Source organism: Mustela lutreola, chromosome 5 (assembly GCF_030435805.1).
Source record: "Mustela lutreola isolate mMusLut2 chromosome 5, mMusLut2.pri, whole genome shotgun sequence".
In the NCBI taxonomy this organism is placed as follows: Eukaryota; Metazoa; Chordata; class Mammalia; order Carnivora; family Mustelidae; genus Mustela; species Mustela lutreola.
This window is the reverse complement of record NC_081294.1, coordinates 22,226,288-22,245,152: the sequence shown is the minus strand read 5'-3', so window position 1 is coordinate 22,245,152 and position 18,865 is coordinate 22,226,288.

Sequence of the window (18,865 nt, the reverse complement as noted above, 5' to 3'; positions counted from 1 at the left end):
TTTTACTGAGGATATCACAGAAGAATGTGCAATTTAAGCTATCTTTAAAATAAGTGACAGCATATAATAATGTTTATATTTAATATAAGATAAAATTTGTGTTTAAAATTATCAGGAAAAGAGAACTTCATGGAATAAGAGGAGCTCTGAGTTTTGATTTTTATAAAGGCAACTTAAAAATTCCAAGTAATGAATTTACAAAAACAAATGATAACAGAGAAAAGGTCATGGTACTATTTAAAATAATCTTTATTTTCTAACAAAACTAGAGACTTTGTTTCCCTTGAATAGTGGACATATATCTTGTTACTAAATTATGTTATTTTTGTCATTTGAAAGCCACATCTGCATTAGTATACTAATGATCTTTATCATTCACTGAATACTTCCAATGAGTAAACATTAACTTAATGTTTATAATTATATAATTATATATATTTTTATGTTTATGTTTTATGTTTAATGTTTATAATTATAGTATATAATTATACAGACTGTTATAACTTCACAGTCTGTAAAGAAATGTATCCTTGTCTTCCCTTTTCACATGAAGGCATAAAGACTTTGAGCCTTTAAGCTGGCAATGAACTGAATAAGGATTTAAACAAAGTTTTTTCTGACACAAAGTGTGTTCATTTGTGTATAAACTACCATTTATACACAGAATAGAAAAGGACAATATAGTGTGTGTGTGTGTGTGTGTGTGTGTGTGTGTGGCGGGGGTTATGTGTGTATATGTGTTTTCTGCTGTACTCCTGGGCTTCTTGATCAGAATGCATTCCCCGGGAATGTATCACTTACTAAGTTTTGCTCCCTGGAATGAATCAGGCCATGCCTAGCATGCTATAATCCATTTTATCAGCTTCACATAGACAGGTCTAGCGCATAATTCTTGTTCTTCCTACCTTCCCATATGTCTTTTGAACCGCAAGGTCCCTAGCAGTGGAACTTACTTTTCTCTTCAGCTGCAAACCCTTAGGGTTGTTGAGAAATTGGTTCTTTTCCTGTTGCCTGATGGAAAGGTGTATGAATTCAAATCATTTCCTAGTTTAAATTGGCTTTTCATTTATGGAGTCCTTCTTCACATATTTGTCCTGGCTGATAGCTGGTTTTTCACTAAGTGCTTTGGCTTTTTTCAGAGTAGAAGCACTATCTAAGTGCAAAATGTTACAATTAATATTAAAATGAGATTCCACTGAGTTTAAAAAGAGGATTTAAAAGAACCACAAGGAATTGCAGAAGAAAAGCAGCATGTGGCTCTTTGTATTTTATAGATATGCCTTTTTCACAAAGTGGACATGGTTTTTAATATATGTAATTTTTAGAACAGAAACATAAGAAAACTACATATGCAAACAGATACAATATTGAGAATTCTGAAGTATTTAAAAGGAACACGGCACTTAAGACATTTTTCATATTACACACATTTTATATTGAAACGGACATAGAAATTTCACTTTGTTCTCCTTGATAGTTTTTGTTACTGATCATACACATACTTGACTTTAACTTTTGCATGAACAGTTTTGGATAGTAAGAAGTGTCTCATTGTTTCTTAAAAACAGTAATGATACAGAATGAGACACTGAGGAAAACACCAACATAACAGCAATTGTTTCACAATGCTCTAAAAATAGTACAAATGGTGCTCATAAAATTGAGTTCTGTCTTTGTTCAATATGAAAATAAAATCCTACTTGATGAATACAAAAGGAGAAATGTATTTTGAATAATCCCATGTTTATATAATGAAATTATTTTTATTCAAATTTACAAATGTAGATTTTTTAATTTGGTTAACATGAACAATAATAATATGGTTCTTTAGAAGAAAACACGAATAAATCATGACCACTACAATATGTTTTCCTAAAGAAACTACAGTTCATGATTTTATGATATAAATATTAGTAAAATGTATCTTACTCTAAAGTCTAAGGTAAACACGCATCTTTATTTACTATGTACTTATGTATCTGTGTGTAAATAAATGTTGCCATCTATTTAGCCTTTCTTCAAACAGCATAGATCTTTAACCACTGAATCACAAGACCATAAAATCTGCAAGGAATTATAATTTTTATAGACAAAATGTTGCATAAAACTACAGGAACTACTACATGATTTTTTTAGAATGTTATTTTAAACTTTAGTCTAATCCGAGCATGTTCATAAGTACTATATTAAACATTTAAAAAATAGAGACCTGTAATAAAATCCCACCCATTGGGCTGATCTAATTTAGAAACAAGATTTCATTTATTCAAGAATATTTTACTACTTTGAAGTAATGTGAATCTCACTGTTAAACACACACACACACACACACACACACACACAAAAGGTTTGAAGTACATTTATGAACACAAGACAAGAATTTCTTCTTTCTGGATTGAATATTTATAAATTTATAGAAATGGCTCTCCAGAAACAGATTTTTAGTGGGGAAATGCAACTTAAAATATGGTTAAAACATTTGACAAGTGATCTAAACCTCTGGCCAGATGTCATGATACTTCCCTTAAATGTTGTTAAGAGAAGGAAGTAGTGCTAAGGGAGCTTTCCCTTAAATGTTAAGAGAGATAAATAGTGCTAATGGAAAGAAGAAGAGATTTTGATAGTTGTAAGTGCTGAAAAGTAAGAATAATTACAAAGCATAATCTTCATGTTGTTGTTGAGCTGGTTTTTAATAAGCAAACACAACTGTTTGTTTTATTTTATTGATTCCTTCAGCTCTCAATGTTGCATGACTGGTTGGGCATCAGAGTAGCTCTACTCTTGATTCCCCACCAATGTTCAGGAAGAGAAGAGAGCTTGTAGCTCACATTACAATGAAATGAATAGTTTTTCATTAGTTTTATCTATTTACCATTCAGCAGCAGAAACATATTTCTAAGAGTACATCTTTCCAGTATCAGTGAAGGTAGCTCATCTACAGATAAAAAAGTAAAGACTTAGACAATATATTAATTATACAAGTTCAGAATAAAATGGCTTCCTACATTCGATTTTCTGGCAAAGTTTCTAGTAATGAATTGTATCATTTTAAAGATAGTGGATATTTATTTAATAATTCTGACATTTTTTTCAATGTTGTCCTTATTTTGTGAGTATTCCAGACATGTATACTCATACAAATTCAGAGAAGAAGATTCAACAAAAATTACACTTTGTGGGTTTTTTTTTTTTGCTTTGTGCAATATATAATTTTTCAAATATGTAATGAATATTTACGATTTAGTTACAAAAAAGAAAAGTTGAGCAATCATCTCCCCTTTTCAGCATGATGTATTCACTACTTTTGCACCCATGTTTTAATATCAAAATCTATCTTAAGTTTATCATTTGTAGTTCAAGTCAATTTCAAAACTGAGTTTGTTTAAACAGGATGCAGAAAACTTTTGACAGCTGTATAAATTATTAAAATGTTGCTATGTTGGGTATGTATGTATTCATCTACATCTATTTACTCACTAATTGGTACACAAAACTTTTGTTCCAGTAATGTTATCCATGGTGAAGGCAGGGGAATAGAGAACCAGAACACGTTTCCATATTGTAGCTCATAAACATTAGTTACAGTGAATGAATGGAGACTACATGTCATAAAAATTCTAATGTTTTTCTCTTGTAAATTTGCCAGATGTTGAGTCACATAGTTTGGAAGGTTTGAAATTAATTATTCAAATCATTTCTCTGTCATTATATTCTCTGGTGTGATACAAACTTGTAGTTGATAAATACAAATGGCTGACCATCTCAATCTGAATATAAACTTAAGACCCTTGATTAAATATGTAGAAGGAAAAATGAAAAAGCAATGTGTGCTTTAGAGAATTTGCTTTGGCAGTATTCTTGAAGTATGTGTAATATTTATCAACTTAGTAAGTAAAAAGCATTTATAATAGACACTGAAATCTCTTAAACTCACCTCTGTGTATCACAGTATAATCAGTTATGAAATTGAGGCCAGGAAAATAACAAAATTATTTGTGTCAAATCTGAATAGCAGTGCTAATTTGACTGAGAAATCATTAGATAATATTATAATCATTGACATTAATTTCAGATTATATTTCACATTAAGTATAAAAAGTTACATTGTTACAAAATAGTAATTAAAAGAGAAAACAGCAGCACATATTTATCATTTTTTAAACATATTTATCATTTTTATTTATGACATATAGAAGTATGTCATTCAGGTGAAAATTCTTTCAAAAACTCATCTCCTAAAAAAACAAACAAACAAACAAAAACAACCTTATCTTCTATACATATTTTTTCTTATGTTGACCTTCTGTCATATTGTTTCAACACATATGTGAAACTGTTAAGCAAATTAAAATGAATACATAACTATCCTTTGTCGCATATTAATTTACTTAAAACTATATATTTCACTGTTTCTCTCCTCTTACATATAAGTCAAAGAGAGATGTAACTAACCTGACTTTACCTAATTCATTCATTTTCTTAAGTGAATCAAGTATTGGACAATTCTTCAGTGAATGAGAAATGCAGCAGATGTCAAACTTGGCATACTGAAGATGTACTATCATATCAAATATGGGTGATTGGAAATAAGTGCTAGAGTTACTAATCCTTGAAAAGCAGTTGGCAGAGCAATCACTGACTCGATCTACATTAATATAACTCTAGATATGTCCTACTAAACATATTTCAAATTCACTTCTAGATGAGATCATAAATTTAATGAGCATTTAAAAAATTAAGTTTAGGTTGAAAACAATTATGCTCATCTAGTCTATAGGCAATTATATGTGGGTACAGAAAGATGCTGGCAAATATTAAAATTTGCAGCACATTTTGATACTATTTTATAAATATGGAAGACTGGAATATTATATTTTAATACAAAATAAGTAAAGGTCATTTCCTTTAGTAAAAGTTTTATTTCCAGAAGGAATGTTACCAAAACATGATTTGTTACTATAAATATATAATAGCAATATGTCTTCTGTTGCCTAAAGTAAAGATTTTGCTTTAATTAATACCTCAGTCTTATGACTAAAACATCAAACACCACATATTGCTAAATTCTCACACCACATACAGCAAACACACATGGACTGCTTGAAAATTTTAGCTACAGATGCTGCTCTGGTCATTAGGGTTTATTAGAAATCTCTTGAAAAAGAACGGTTTAATCTCTTCTGCGCAAATGTTCAGCTAGAATACATAGTTGATGGTATTTAAATAAAACACATCATAAGAAAAATATATTAAATTTGTGATCTAGCACTAATATACTTAGAAATCCCACAATGTTAAGTGGTTATTTTTAAAAAATGACTTCTACATAGAGTTGGTGTAAAATATAGATTCTTTTGTTATTTTAATAAACAACTTGCATATTCTAGGGATTACTTTTACATTTACCCTACTATTCATATTATAGTCATGAGAAAAAAAGAGTTAGGTAAAAGTCTAAATCCCCAGCCTATTTTTGAATTTCAAATCAATCAATGAGAATTGTATACATAAATAGAGATGGCAGATTCTGATGACATTCTTACTGGGTAATAATTTACCTATTTCACCCAAATGCTTTAAAGATGAATAACTGAAAAAAAATTAAGAAGATGAGCAGAGAACAGGGGAATCTTTTCAACTATTTATAAAAAGCTTTCCATAAAACGTACAGGTTTCATTAAATCAGGGATAATGTTGGGAGAATAGACAGATAATTAATGTGAAAGGATTCTATACTTTCTGGTGTCTCAATACTTATTGAGATTCCAGAAGGGGACAGAATCAACCTAAAGGAAAAATCACCATAATAAAATGAAATTCTATATATTCATAGATGATATTTGTGATACTTTCTTCTTTTCTCTGCTTCTCCTTCACCTTTCTCCTGATTTTTATCTTTGGTTATTTATAATACCACCATCATCTGTTTTTAGCATCTGCAGATTTGGATAAGATCACTTTTTTCTCTATCTCTATATGTGAAACAAAATTTTACATTATAGTTTAAATATTTTCAAAGTCTTAAAAAACATGTCAGTTCTTGAATAATGGTTAATATCAGTCTATTTTCAGCAATGACACCGCTGGGCATTCCATATGTGTCCAAAGCAGTAGTTCAGTGGTCTTAGTAGCGCTTCATGGGTTCATGTTTTTAATGATAGACATAGACATAATTTTAGTGAAACACATAGGTTTTGACTGCATATTAACAATACTCAAAATATTATTTTTATGATATGATGGCTCTTCTGATCGCTAATCACTTTGGCACCCCAACCATAAGAAAGGGAAAATAGGTATTGAAGGTATTGAACACATTCATAATATGGTACAACTATCACCATTATCCATTGCAATAACACTTTTTATCTTATAAAACTGCAACTCTATATCCATTGAGCAATGATGTCCCATTTCTCTTTTCTCCCAACTCCTGACAACCATCTTTCTCATTTCTATGTCTATAATTTTGATAACTCTAATTACCTCAAAGAAGTGGAATTTTTAAAAAATTTTTATTTTATTTTTATTTTTGTGACTGGTTTATTTTACTCAATATAATATCTTTAAGGTTCATCTTTGTTGTAGCATGTCAGAATTTTCCATCTTCTTACAGCTGAATAATATTCCTAAAATTCAAGAGCACAAAAAATAAGCAACCTTATTAATTCAGAAGTGAGCAAAGAACTTGAATAGACATTTCTCCAAAGAAGATATACAAATGGCTAATAAGCACATGAAAAAATGCTCAATATCACTAATTATTAGGGAACTGTAAGTCGAAACTATGAGCTATCACTTTATACTCATTAGGATAGCTACTTCAAACAAAACAAAACAATACAGAATAAAAAGGAAAGCCAGAAATAGCAACCGTTGGTAAGGCTGTGAATAAATTAGGACTCCTGTGCATTGTTGCTGAAACTGTAAAATGGTACAATTCGTAGAAAAGAGTTTGGTGGTTCTAGAAGAATCTAAAAATAGAATTTTGCTATGAATTGTGAACCAGCAATTCTATTTGTGGCTATATAACCAAAAGAGCTAAAAGCAGTCTCTCAAAAGAGACAAGTGTACACTTGTGTTCATAACTTGTATTATTCACAATCACTAAAATGTGGAGGCAACCATAGTTTACTTCCATGGATAAATGAATAAGCAAAGTGTGATACAGACAGTTTTTAAACAAGGGAACATATATACAAATTTCACTCAACTAGAATACTTTTTGCCTCCTAAAAATCTTTAATATTTTGAGCTTGATTTTTCTCTATTAATCTGACCTCATGGTTTTTTCTTTCTTTTTTTTTTTTTAAGGTTATATTTATTTGAGAGGATGGAGAAGAGAGAGAGCACGTGAGAGAGACAGAGAGCGCACAAGCAGGACAGAGAGTCAGAGGAAGAGGGAGAAACAGACTCCTGCTGAGCAGGGAGCCCAAAGCAGGGGTTTGATTCCAGGGTGCTGGGATCCAGACATGAGCTAAAGGCAATTTCTTAACCAATTGAACTACCCAGCTTCACCTTGTGCTTTCTAAAGTGAAATTTTCTAAAGTGAAATTTAAATGTTCTCATTATTAAAAATAATATAAAGACACACTATATAATGAAAAATATGAAACAACCGTGTGTTCATCTTAGGCAATTTACAAGATTAACATATTGTCATATGCTCTCAAATTATTTTTAATAAATAAAATTCATTTCAGAATTCAAAATTCAGAAATAGTACTTGATTTCCTAACATATATCTCCCTTTTTGTAAATACATTGACTATATTTTAATCTTTTTATACATTTACATTCATACCAACTATGAGAATGACTATTTCCTTAATACTTTAAAAATCCAGTCATGACCTGAAAATGCTATTTCATTTTTCTTTTACTTATGATTCTCTTTATAAAAAAGTGAGTGGTCCCTATATTTATGAGCCTACTATAATTACTTTTCTATAATAGATCACATTAATTGCTTATTAGACTCTTGGTTCTGTTCTAATTTGCTTATTATAGCAATTCATACTTAATAGAGTCTGTTCTTCATCTATGATTTTTACTACAAACATTTCTATCCATTTTGTCTTGTGATATACAGCCATTATTTTCTTTTTGTGTGTGTACAGACATCTTTGATTTTTATGCACAGGAAAAAAGTTTGGTCTCGTTTTTTATGCTTTTTGGTTTTCCATCATAGTAAAAGTAAATATATGTATATATGTTATCCTAATATCTTAATGGATTTGTTTCTGTATTTTATCTTTAACACAGTTGAATTTTATTAAATTTTAAAAGAGTGAAAAAGAAATAATCATACCTGACAGATGACAGATGGTAGCTGGGCTAGTAGCTCCCACATAGGTCATGTGGTTCCCCCGACATTAACAATTTTGCAGAAAATAAATATCTGACTAGCACTTCCTGTGACATGGATACAACAAAATCAGATTAACTTAAATTAGATACTAGAAACAAAGTTACTACACAACCACTGAAATACCAAACATTCCCACAGTTTATGACGTGGTTGATGTTTTTTGTTTTAGCAAGTAATAAATTCAACTTTGCTACATGTGTGTTCCTGGAGTCTTTGGATTGTAGACATCAAATGGAGTGAAATACAAATCCAAGATAATTTTTTTCAGATTGCTGTCTATTTTACCAATGTTATTTGCCAACTCTAGAATACAAACTACTGTATATGTGATCTTTAAAATAATAAAGATGAATAGAATTAGGAATATAACACACACACACAAAAGCATCCTATATAAATGTAAAATTTAGCAATTAATAAATAATCTATAAATAGTTATATGTATTTGAAATGAAAAACAAACTGGTATTAATACAGGGGTGCCTGGGTGGCTCAGTGAGTTAAGCCTCTGCCTTCAGCTCAGGTCATGATCTCAGGGCCCTGGGATTGAGCCCCACATCGGGCTCTCTGCTCAGCAGGAAGCCTGCTTCTCCCTCTCTCTCTGCCTACCTCTCTGTCTAGTTGTGATCTCTCTCTGTGTCAAATAAATAAATAAAATATTTTTTAAAAACTGGTATTAATATAGAATTTTAATTTCTCCCTCTTTTTTATCATTACAAGATAGCTATAGAGTAAGAAAATGTCCAAATATCTTTGGAAATGGTATTGTAATTTTTTGGGGCCCCTTAAATTTAATAGATTATATAAGATGTACCTTTATATTATAAAAGGGAAGGTAACAGAAATAATTAGATTTATCTGGATATTCTCCAAAAACTATTTAACTCAAACTATTTTAAGAGCTAGATTGTTTATCAAAGTAATAGTCAAAAGAGAAGTTCAGTTCTTTTTAAATTGAATGTATCAAATTAAAACATTTATACTGTAATGATTTCATAATCATCAGGATTCATAATAAGGATTCATCATCAGGATTCATAATAAACCTACTCAAGATCAATCACAAAGACTAATGCAGTAATTATTTATATTTCTATTTTGATTGATAAATTGATCAACTCAGGTATTTATTTATCTATCTGCATATTTGTTGATTTTAAGTTCAAAACTCCCTCGTAATAATTTTCTGTAGATGTATTATGTCAAGACATAATACCCTAACTTCTCATAATCTGTTTTTTTTTTTTAATAGTCTGTTTTTGATACAGGAAACATACCTAGCAAACTACATATCTATATGTTGTATGCTAACATTCAAGTGAGAATTTTACTGTTTTCCATTTTTGCTAAATGGTCATAAGACATTAGCCAGAACTATTTAGTCTTTTATCACAATAAATGCAAATTGGCCACTCTTTTTGATCAATATTTGTGTGAAAAACTTTACTAAAATTTTTCAAAGTGCACATTTTATACACCATTGTCAAAATTCTGGTAAAATTCTAAAGGCAAGACATTGACAAGAACCCAAACACCAAGGTCTCTTTGACTGTCTTCTACCAGATTTCGTGCAGCTAACCTGCAATACATTTAAAATAAGTTCCTCACACTAACTCCCTACTCTTGGGATAAACTAAAGCCTTTATTTGCTATAAACTTAGGACTCTAACAGTAACAAAGAGTTACTGAGTATTGTGTTCACACTCTGGGAAATTACAAAATAACTCTTCTAATGACAGAGACATCCATTTCACTGGATCTATTACTATCTTTGTAATGTCTTGAGAATTAATAAAAAAGTTAGTTGTCTCTATCACTGACAATCTTTGGAAAAGGTGGTAAGTACAAATTGAATTCTGAAACCAAAATTGGGGACATGTCTTGAAAGAAGTTGCTGTGGCCGCTTTTGAAGAGGTTACTCCCTATGTTCTCCTCTAGGACTTTTTTTTTTTTTTTTTTAAGATTTTATTTATTTATTTGACAGACAGAGATCACAAGTAGGCAGAGAGGCAGGCAGAGAGAGAGAGAGGAGGAAGCAGGCTCCCTGCAGAGCAGAGAGCCAGATATGGGACTCGATCCCAGGACCCTGGGATCATGACCTGAGCCAAAGGCAGAGGCTTTAACCCACTAAGCCACCCAGGCGCCCTCCTCCTCTAGGATTTTGATAGAACCCTGCTTCATGTTGAGGTCTTTTTTCCATTTTGAGTTTATCTTTGTGTATGGTGTAAGAGAACGGTTGATTTTCATTCTTCTACACATAGCTGTCCAATTCCCCAGCACCATTTATTGAAGAGACTTTTTTTCAGCTGTATATTTTTTTCCTGCTTTATCAAAAATTAGTTGACCATAGAGTTGAGAGTCCATATCTGGGCTCTACTCTGTTCCACTGCTCTGTGTGTCTGTTTTTGTGCCAGTAGCATGCTGTCTTGGTGATCACAGCTTTGTAGTAAAGCTTGAAATCAGGCAGCGTGATGCCCCCAGGTTTGTATTTCTTTTTCACATTTCCTTAGCAGTTCGGGGTCTCTTCTGGTTCCATACAAATTTTAGGATTGTTTGTTCCAGCTCTTTGAAAAAGCCGGTGGAATTTTGATCGGGATAGCATTGAAAATATAGATGGCTCTAGGCAATATAGACATTTTAACAATGTTTTTACTTTGATCCATGAGCACAGAATGCTCTTCCATCTTTTTGTGTTTGCTTTAATTTCTTTCAAGAGTGTTCGGTCGGCAGAACTTTCAAAGACTCTTAAACTTTCATGGCCTAAAGTATTGCTATTGTTTTTAAGGACAACTAGATCAACACCTTCTTGGGTTACTACCCCCTTGAAAAATTATTAAGAGGCTACCCCATGTTTATGAGACTAGCACTGCCAGTTCTAATTTTCACACTCAGGCAAGCAGATGAGAACAAATATCACATGTGACTACATATAGAATATGTCTAATATGTCAAATATTGCCACAATATTCCTCATGATCTTCCTAAGCAACCTCTGCATGCACAAAATCTGGACAACTGATTTCCTAATTGACATCAGAGAAAGACACTTTGAACCTCACAAGAAAGGACCTGAGCAGATACTATTATCACATCAGTGAAGTCTAAGAATTCTATTCTTGTGTAAGTGTTTGTTGTATAGAAACAGAAGTAATTCTCAAACCACTTGATGATTGTCAAGATTATAAAGGTCAAGGTGAAGATTCTCAGAAATCTTCCAGAAGCAAATAGCCTTCAGGAGGTAGATACGTTCCACGTAGGATCCAGAGAACAAGAGCCAGAGAGCTAGAATCACATTGAACTTCAATATGCTTGCATACATGTGTATTTTTTTTTCCTAGTGACTTTCCTTTCTTTGTGCTGGTTTAAGATTTTGAACAATTCACATACAGACATCTGTTATCTGTAAATCCCACATTTTTAAAATTACTTTCTGCTTTCTTATTTTTTTCCTGGCCATAAGTAGAAGACTAGATGCAATCTAATCATGATTTGGCCCAAGTGAATGATGAAACTCACTTGTTGAGCTTGTGCATATTTTCTTTTTAGAGCCATCCAGATTTCCTTGATACCAATTCCTTTTAATAACCAATTGGTTTTCTGTGAAATTGGCTCAACCACTAAGAGATTTTTTTAGATGGCAAACACCGTAATAAACCACACCTCCAGGAATCTAAAATACTAATAATTCAAGGCAAATTCTAATTTTTGTGTGTGTCTGCAAGCCTCTGCAAATTATGCTTTATAAGAGACCCACGCAGTAGGGAGCATACTACATGCCTGTAATTCAGAAGATAGCAAGAGATCTCAGCAAAAGCTTCCAAGGCTAAAGAGCTCCTTGCCCAAAGCGTTCATTAAATTGAACATTAGATTGGAGTAAGTTTCCTTACACATAATACTGCCTTCTCCAAAAGGGCTATGTGCTGTTTTAAGGGAGGAATATTGTGCCTTCATCCATAAAGAACCTCCAAAGTCTCTGTATGGATGCAATATTCTTCCCAGATCTGAGAAACACAAAAACATTATAAATACAGATATATTTTTTAAAAATAATGCCATATGTTTCTATGGGCTCTTTGGATTGAAGTTAAGATTTGTTGTCTTGGCTTAACATAAGCACTTTTGAGCCTTGGCTTAAAACTGATACACAGACTCTGATAACAATTTTTCTCTTGATATTTTCTGTGATGCTTACTTCAAGTATGTGATCATAGAGTCTTAAATGATCTTGTGTAGTGGCTGTCTTGTCCAACAAGTGACCTTCTAAGCAAAACAAAACAAAACACAAGACAAACAGGAAAATTTGACTTTCATAGACGTTGCAATCAATATCCTCAAATACTTAGTATGTGATTACACCACTTCATAAAAAATGACAAAAATAAAAACAAGAAAGGAAGAAATGTGTTGACCACTTCTCCAGAAGCCTTGGTGATGTTCTACCCTTTAGCTAAAGCTGAAGAATGACAATGAGAGGAGATATTGAGAATGAAATTCATCTACACCTGCCCAGTCTAATGTCTTCATTAACAAAATCTATCACTCAATTCTTTTTTTTATTATTATGTTCACTTAACCAGCAAATAGTACATCATTAGCTTTTTTTTTTCATCATTAGCTTTTGATGTAGTGTTTAATGATTTGTTAATTGCATACAATAGCCAGTGCTCATCACGACATGTGCCCTCCTTAATACCCATCACTTGGTTACCCCATTCTCCCACCCCCGCCCCTCTGAAACCCTTAGTTTGTGGTCCAGAATCCAGAGTCTTTAATGGTTTGTCTCTCTCTCTGATTTCTTCCCATTCATTAACAGGGCCATACTATTCTAGAAAAATTTGTTTGGGAAGATGAAACTGTATGTAATTGTTGGCTTTAAAAGTTTTCAGAGAGTATTCAAATTACTAAAAATCAAAGCTCAGCTAGGCGTAATGACACTGGGAGGATGTGCTTCTCCTGGTCTTGACTGCTGACAACTCTGTGTCCACCGATACTAAATCATTATAGTATGCATTTTTTCCAACTCTCATCAAGACGTCACACTGACTTACCTTAAAGAAGACTTCCCAACAAATTTCAAATCTATTCTACCTATTCTCTTCCTTTTCTGAGATACTACTAAGACTCTGTCAAGAATTAATCTCCACTACTAGGGTAAGCAATGAATTTCACTTTGCTTTGTCAACAGATTATTCTAGGGAGTCAATATTTGGCATTTTAAATGCATGGCTGGGAGAAAAATAGAAGGAAAGAGATCAATTAGGACTTTTATATCAGGTTGTTTGAACAAATGTGGAACGTGGGTGAGTAAATTGAGAGAATAAACTTTTCTTTTTGTGGGTGAAACTTTTCCCTGATCAAAAAGTGCATAGGTATTAGAAGAATGTTTTCAAATACAGTAATTCACAATACATTGTGTATCCATACAAATCATATGCATATATTTATTTTCATATATATAGTACATTTTCATAAAATTCAGGTACTTGACTGAATAGGCTAGTGGGGAGGGGTGGCTTGATGGAACTACCTATGCAAATTATGTTACATTATCACTACTCCAATCTGTAAAAGCAAAAAATGATAGAGTATTCCATGGTTGCATTAATAAAATACTTTGAAAGTATGCATATATTCTGTTTAGTTCTTCACTTTCATTCCCAAAGCAATAAAATCTACAAGAATAAATGTTCCATCCAAATCAAATGAAGTATCATTTACAATTTTTTTTTTTTTTTGCCTCGCATCTTTTAGAAAAAAAAGTACTTGTGGAGACAGACATACCTTTGATTAAGCTTCAGGGAAATTTGAAATGAAGTACAATATATCTCATAGACTTTTCAGTAGAAAAGCATAAGTAAACTCAATGCCTGAAATTTTCAAAGACAGATACTTTACTATACCTTATAGGTTTTCAACCTTATATTACTTTTTTTCATTTTTTGAATAGATTAGGAAATTCATAAATTTGTAAAAATGTATCATATTGTACACTTGAGGTCATTTGGATCTTTATGTGTTATGCCTTAATGTAAATAATAAAAGAAAATGTTAGTGGTAATTTTCTTCATGAATGTGAAAAATAAGCATTTTTCCCATTTTGCAAATTAAGTTGATTTCTTTGAGGGTCCTGTATATAAAAAGAGATATCTCACTCTAAGAGTTTCTTCCTGATTTATTATGTTTCTTCCTAGGTGTCCTAGCAAGGTGAAAGAGCAAGAAAAGCAGATGGAAAACAGCAGGTACACATTTTTTGATGCAAGAAGCTCATTCATGGTGATGACACTATTACTGTTCAGGATGGAAACAATGAAATGTAATTTAAGGTGAATAAGCAATAGACGTGCAATAGATCAAAGTAAATGAATACCAGCTCTGTTTGAAGAATAAAAAGAGTGATGGTGTATTTCATTCAGATATAACTATTCTCTTAAAAGTAAAATGGAAGCTAATGACCTCTTTAATAATAATTACATGTTTCTTTATTAATAGGAATTTTTCCAATATCATCTTAAAGATGCAAGCAGGTTGAAAGTAATTCCACTCAAAAAGCAATACCACACTTCAGAAGTTTCAGAGTCATTGCTTCAAAAGAACTATTGAATTATATTATTCTTTTTTTAAAGATTTATTTATTTATTTGACACACAGAGAGAGCACAAGTAAGCAGAGAGGCAGGCAGAGAGAGCAGGAATATAGGCTTCCCACTCAGCAGAGAGCCCAATGGGGGGCTGCAGGGATCCATCCCAGGACCTTGGGACCATGACCTGAGCTGAGGGCATAGGCTTAATCTACTGAGCCACCCAGGTGCCCTGAATTGTAATATTTGTAACCTGAAACAGTATCAACATTGAGATATCAGACAAAAAATAATTTTCTTATAATTGTCCTAACCAAGATATTTATCATGCTTTCACTGTATTCTATTTGGATATTTAAATAGCATTCATATCTTTCTAACCTCATTCTGTATAACCACAAATCACTATTATTTGCTCTTAAATTTCCTTAGAGAAAATGAAGAGCACTTGTTCTCTATTTCTATATCGTACTCCTTAATGCACTTTGTGACCCCCAAAGGATGTTAATTCAACTCTTTTCACCTCACTTATTTCATTTAGATTTCCAGTCTTTTAATTACATTATCATTTATCATCTGCAGTCAATTTCTCTCAATTTCAAAGCACAGAATTATACACAATGCCATAGTGAAAGTTTACTCTTTGTTAAGTATGAAAATTGGTCTTACTTTTTAGCCAAATGGCTTTGTTGCATTTCAGTATGTTTATTTTTAACGAAATACAACATGCTCAGCTCTTTATATATTCTGAAACGTTGGTCTTTAATTCTTAGTCAGATGTGGAAAATTTTTTTTACTTAGTATATAAAGATACTTTGTGAAGGAAAAATGGCAGTGTCAAAGACAAATGTCTCAAAATAAAACAAACAGAATACTTTTTTTTTTTTTAATAATAAAGAGGGGTAAGTAAGCATGGTTGACAGGAACTTTTATTTACAGAGGTGGAGTAGTTAAGCAGACATGATCAAGATATTTCGTAGGGAATACTTGTTTCTGAAGTCAGAATGAGCCATTAGAAGATATTTTCTTCATTAAGCTTAAGAATAAGCCCTAGTGCAGGATTTTGTGGGGAAGGAGAGAAGCCAGGAAGTTTGGTCAAGCCAAGTAACAGGCAATTCTGAGCACTTGGTGAGCAGAAATACACTGCTTAAATTTAAGCCCAGTAATTCTGGAATATATAGGGTGCTATGAGAATTTTTAAGACAGTTAAATTAGATTTCACAGAACTAAATCACAGCTGCTTGTATCGATGACCTCTATCTATATTATTTATGATAAATGATAGCTTTTGTATTCAATATGCTATTTCATTTTTTGCACATTTTATCACTGTCTTATCCCAGGCTGCTAGAGCAAAATAAACTGAATGGCTTAACCAACACTTATTTCTCACAGTTTTGGAGACTAGAAGTCTGAATCAGAATGCGACATGGTCAGGTTTGAGAGAGAACCCTCTTCCAGGTGGCAGGCTGCCCACTTCTCATTTTATCCTCACAGTGGTAGAGAGAGAGCTCTGGTCCCTTCATAGTCTATTAGTGAAATCAGTCCCATTCAAGAGGGCTCCACACTCATAACCTAATTACTTCCCAAAGACCATACTTCCAAATACTGTCACATTGGGGATTAGATTACAACATGTGAATATTAGGGGGACACAAACATTCAGATCATAACAGTTGATCATATATTATATTATCTATGTATTACACTATTTTAGCAACATTCTAACACTTAGGAAATAAAACATAGAAATTGGGAAAGACACAAACAGAGTTCTTGCTAAGCTCTTTTCACTTGATAACTCTATTTATGAAAAGAATGGACACTTTGGAAAGCCAGCTGCATTTTAACTTAAAATAACATATAAATAATTTTTACATAAAAAGAGATCTTGGTTAAAAAAACTGACTATGCTCAAATTAGTGATTTTCAGACATGCACTTGACTAGTAGAAATCTTTTAATTTGGGTGGAATAAGATAGTTTAGAAAATAAGAACACATTCTCTTTTTATAAAAATAGCATATCTATCACTTTACTACTGCTATAATAATTGACTTTCTTATCTAACTCAGAATGGAAATTTGTAGTTATAATTTTTAGATGTGAAATGATTTTTAATCCATATGATTATCATATGAGTACTTGTTGTAAAATATTAAAGTCCCTAGGCTTAAAGAAAGACTTATCAGAATATCACATCCTTGAAAATATGTTGAAATCTCTCTTTACTAAATACAATTTCTTCCACTTCATCAAGAAATGTATGTAGCCTTACTGGAGGTGGCCCACATTTAAAGGAGTCTGTGCTTGCTGAGTTAACTTCAGCTCCTTGAAGGCCAATTCATCGGGTAACCATAATTTGTAAAAGGAAAGCGGAGGGGTTCCTGGGTGGCTCAGATGGTTCAGCATCTGCCTTCACCTCAGGTCATGATCTCCAGGTCTTGGGATTGAGCCCTATGTCAGGCTCCCAGGTTAGCTGGGAGTCTGCTTCTGCTTTTCCCCCTGTTTGTGCTCTCTGTCTCTCTCTTTCTCTCAAAAGAGTAAATAAAATCTAAAAAAAAAAAAAAAAAAAAGAGGAAAGTAGAGAAGAACTGTTTCAACATCAACTATGTTTCTCCAAAGGCATATGAAATGTTTAAATGTATCTTACCAAATAAGCGATGGAATAATTGTTGCAAATATTTTATTGAAACTCTGACCTTTCCATACAATTTTCTGCCTTTCTCAATTGCAATCTTACTGGAAGGAAAAGTAAAGAGCAATACAACCTATCTCACAATTATTCTGTACTTGATTAATTTGTTGTTAATAAGCTGCACTTTTCCTTGAATATGTTTTGAGGATACCTTTTTGCATTGTTACTTTTTCTTCTCAAAAAAAAAAAAGTAATTGAAAATGAACACTTAGCGATTTGCCTTGTACTTATATTTAAATAAAGGTGTGGGGGTATTTTTTTGTCCTTACCTTCATTCAAAATAAGGTCTGCAGGTTCACCATGGCATTTAGTATAGCCTACCAGACAGCAAAATTACAGACCCCTTAGATTTTACAAGATTCATTATAGGAAAATACAAATGTATAGTAAGCTCTAGCAGAGTCCAACAATGTAATTAAAAGATAATTTTATACTTGAAATCATAGACCACAAGAGGTTAGTAGATGGAGTTTAGTTGACTTATATAGCATCTGCTTCTCAGGAAATGGTGATAAGGGTAAATATACTGTATTTATTTTTACTTTGTTACAAATTATTAGCTTCAAAATGTAAAGTAAATCAGGAACAACTTAGTTATTTCATTTTCTTGATTTGAGGTCAATCAAAGAGATTTTCAAGATACATAACTTCAGTAGAAATATATGGTTCAAATAAAAATGGTTCTATAAGATAAAAGCTTAAAGTGTGAGAATTATTCTGGACAGTGTCAACTTAATTTAATAATCTTAATCCTTATCCACTATATGGAAAGTTTTGATAGAAATCAGGAATGTTTACCTGATACTTGAAGAGTATGAAACAGGTTCAAACTGTTATATTTATTGAAACCTTATTCAGTTTTACTTAAATAATATTTATACCAGATTAGAAGTATTTGTCTACATAATGGTTTGAAGATCGTCAGAGAAATATAATGCTTGAAATATTACATATCTTAAAAATCAAAGACTATTGCTTATTGTGAAATATAATGTTCATATTTAAAAGTTCATGTAATGACAAAATTTCCCTTAATTTCTAAAGAACTACTTTTCATTATAGTGATATATCATCATATTATTTCTTATTATAGATCTAATACAGTGTCACTTTCTAAAAGCTGGCAAACAGAAAAGTCTTAGTTTAAATTCCTGAAATATATCGATATGGGACTACTTTTAGAGATTTGCATTATTTATTTTAAAGTACTTCTTCCATTG